The sequence below is a fragment of the Homarus americanus genome, unplaced genomic scaffold, assembly GCF_018991925.1.
Source record: "Homarus americanus isolate GMGI-L3 unplaced genomic scaffold, GMGI_Hamer_2.0 scaffold11150, whole genome shotgun sequence".
Classification (NCBI taxonomy): Eukaryota; Metazoa; Arthropoda; class Malacostraca; order Decapoda; family Nephropidae; genus Homarus; species Homarus americanus.
In genome coordinates this window covers 1,536,603-1,540,956 of record NW_024720555.1, presented here as the reverse complement: position 1 = coordinate 1,540,956, position 4,354 = coordinate 1,536,603, and positions in this window count along the sequence as shown.

Below are 4,354 nucleotides of genomic sequence, written 5' to 3'. Positions count from 1 at the left end.
AGAGGTGTAGGTGTTGAGGGAGTAAGAGACAGGAGGGGAGAAGGGGGAGTTGAAGAGCCAGGGAGGAGGAGGGGAGGTGGAGGAGACGGGGAGGTGTAGTAGGTGAGGGAGAGAGGGAGGTCGACCAATTCAGTTGTTGTTCCTGCACGAGGTCCTCTGACAAAGCCAAGTGTCGACGGGATTATCGGCAACGGCGACCCTTCAAAGGTCCGCCGCCGCCCCTGCCACCCACGCACTCCACCCATTCACCCAGACTACTCCATCACCCATTCACCCAGACTACTCCATCACCCATTCACCTACGTCACCCATTCACCCACGTCACCCATTCACCCACTCACCCACGTCACCCAGACTACTCCGTCACTTATCCATGCCACCCCACAATCCGCCACAGCCACCCAAAATTTCATTATTACTACCCACCCTGCCACCGAAACAGCGCCGCCCAAAACACCATATCACCATCACCATCCACAACACACCACTATGTGCTACACTGTACCATCACTGTTACACTATGTACCACCACTTTGTGCTACACTATGGAGCGTCACTACGTGTTACACTATGTAGCGCCACTATGTGCGACACTATGTAGCGCCACTATGTGTTACACTATGTAGCGCCACTATGTGTTACACTATGTAGCGCCACTATGTGTTACACTATGTACCACCACTGTGTTACACTGTACCATCACTGTTAAACTATGTACCACCACTTTGTGTTATACTATGTAGCGCCACTATGTGTTACACTATGTAGCGTCACTATGTGTTACACTATGTAGCGCCACTATGTGTTACACTATGTAGCGCCACTATGTGTTACACTATGTAGCGCCACTATGTGTTACACTCTGTAGCGCCACTATGTGTTACACTGTACCATCACTGTTACACTATGTACCACCACTTGTGTTACACTAGTGCCACTATGTGTTACACTATGTAGCGCCATACTATGTGTTACACTATGTAGCGCCACTATGTGTTACACTATGTACCACCACTGTGTTACACTGTGACCATCACTGTTACACTATGTACCACCACTTTTGTGTCACACTCATGTAGCGCCACCATGTGTCATAATTACAGTAGCGTCACATACACTATGTAGCGCCACTATGTTACATCATGTAGCCACCATGTTACACTATATGCCACTATGTGTCACACTATGTAGCGCCACCATGTGTTACACTATGTACCACCACTTTGTGCTACACTATGGAGCGTCACTACGTGTTACACTATGTAGCGCCACTATGTGCGACACTATGTAGCGCCACTATGTGTTACACTATGTAGCGCCACTATGTGTTACACTATGTAGCGCCACTATGTGTTACACTATGTAGCGCCACTATGTGTTACACTATGTAGCGTCACTATGTGTTACACTTGAATTATCTATAGGATGTTGTGTCAGTCAAGAGCTGTCAGGTGGAGGGAGAGACCATCTGTTAGATACTGTGAGGAGCTGTCAGGGTTTACCTCACCTTCTGTCACACCTACACTACCACACCTACACTACCACACCTACACTGCCACACCCTCACAGTCACACACACCCCGATACAGTACTTCCACTCACACACACACACACACAGTGACGTAATCTTGGTGCAAACAAAGGGGCGTGACAGGCGGTGTGACGTCACGGAGGTGGGAGATAAGGGGGGGGGGTGATGGAGATGAGTTTGACATGGTGGGAGTGAAGGGGAAATGTGTGTTAAAAGAACGATGACTTAACACTTCAACACGATGACTTAACACTTCAACACGATGACTTAACACTTCAACACGATGACTTAACACTTCAACACGATGACTTAACACTTCAACACGATGACTTAACACTTCAACACGATGACTTAACACTTCAACACGATGACTTAACACTTCAACACGATGACTTAACACTTCAACACGATGACTTAACACTTCAAATACGATGACTACACTTCACATGATGACTTAACACTTCAACACGATGACTTTAACACACTTCAAATAGATGACTTAACACTTCAACACGATGACCTAACACCTCCAACACGATGACTTAACACTTCAACACGATGACTTAACACTTCAACACGATGACTTAAATAATTTCAACACGATGACTTAACATCAACACGATGACTTAATACTCAACACGATGACTTAACACTTCAACACGATGACTTAACACTTCAACAAGAAACACTTCAACACGATGACTTAACACTTCAACACGATGACTTAACACTTCAACACGATGACTTAACACTTCAACACGATGACTTAACACTTCAACACGATGACTTAACACTTCAACACGATGACTTAACACTTCAACACGATGACTTAACACTTCAACACGATGACTTAACACTTCAACACGATGACTTAACACTTCAACACGATGACTTAACACTTCAACAAGATGGCTTAACACTTCAACACGATGACTTAACACTTCAACACGATGACTTAACACTTCAACACGATGACTTAACACTTCAACACGATGATTTAACACTTCAACACGATGACTTAACACTTCAACACGATGACTGTACTCTAAGTATGATAAAATATTGAGGTAAATAATGTTTTCCTGGATAATAATAATAATTAATAATAATAATAATAATAGTAATAGTAATAATAATAATAATAATAATAATAATAATAATAATAATAATAATAATAATAATAATAATAATAATAATAATAATAATAATAATAATAATAATAATAATAATAATTATAATAATAATAATAATAATTATAATAATACTGTACAGTAATGATAATAATAATACAGTAATAATAACAATAAACTCTGGCCAAGACGCAGGCGGGTGTTATGTGACGGTCGGGTCCCTCCCCCTACCCCCCCTTCCTCTGTTTACATGGCTGCAGGGGCAAAATATCTCATTAGTTTATTCTTCACGATATAATTAGAAGGATAATGGCCGGGTAGCGCAAGTTGTAGCAGCCTATAAGTATGGTGGAAGTCCTTGTTGACGTGGCTCCATTTGCTGGGTTTTTTCCTAAGCTTTAACTGAAGTTTTTCTAAAATTCTTGGGCTTCAGTTAAATTTTGGATAGTTCCCAAGCTTCAACTAGACTTTTTGGTGGTTACTTTTTAGATTAGATTAGCTTAGGTTCGATTACATTAAATTAGGTTAAGGTCGATTAGGTTAAGCTAGATTAGGTTAGATTACATTACATTAAATTAGGTTAACTTTAATTAGGTCAGGTTAGATTACATTTCATTAAATTTGATTAGGTTAGGCTAGGTTAGGTTAGGCTAGGCTAGGTTAGGTTAGGTTAGGTTAGGTTAGATTAGGTTAGGTTAGGTTAGGTTTGATTAGGTTGGCGCTAGGGTTAATCTAAAGGTGAAATAAACTGGAGGGGATAATCTTTTTTCTTTTTATCGTCTGAGTTTAACATAAGAACACTAATGGGTCCACGTTACGTCACATTACCAAACCTAATTTCTTACCTGACACGAATTCTGATACAAATATACCGGGTATCTTTTTTTTTAATTACAACAAAAATTATCTGACTATTAACCTAACCACAACTAATCTAACCTAACCAAAACTAATATAACCTAACCAAAATTAATCTAACCAAACCAAAACTAACCTAACCAAAACTAGCCTAACTTAACCTAACCTAACCAAATCGAGCTTAAATTAATCTAATCTTACTAAATAATATTACACCCAACCTAATCAAGCTTAACCTAACTTCACTCAATCTAAAGTGCCTTAACCTACCTCATTTTAATCTACTCTAACCTTGAGTAACCTGATCTAACTTAATCACACCTAACCCAGTCTTACCTAATCTAACCCTACTTAACCTCACCCAACCCAACCTATAACCTAACCTCGAGTAAATTTAATTAATCCCTTACATAATAAAATTGAAATCCGATTCACCAGGACACTCACCCACGTCAAGCTCTGAGATACCTTGATGGAGTGTGTAGGCTACGTAAGTCACTATATCCTAACAGCAGCAGTAGTAAGTGTTTGTATCCTAATCATCTGGAAACAAATTGTAAAAAAAATAGTCCTATTGTGGTGAGTACATTGTGAGTGTTCTTGGTGTTTTTCTTGTGATATAAAGGTCATTCGTGTTTTTTTTTTTATACCCGTTTACAGAATAACACAATTGATCTCTCACTAACACACACACACACACGTCCACACTCGGTTATACTGACGAGTTTTCACAGGTGTACAACTTAATTACGGCAATACAGATGTTCTTCACCACACAGCTGCTGTACAATTATCCCCCCCTCCTCCCTCCCCACGTACAGATTATAAGAGAGAG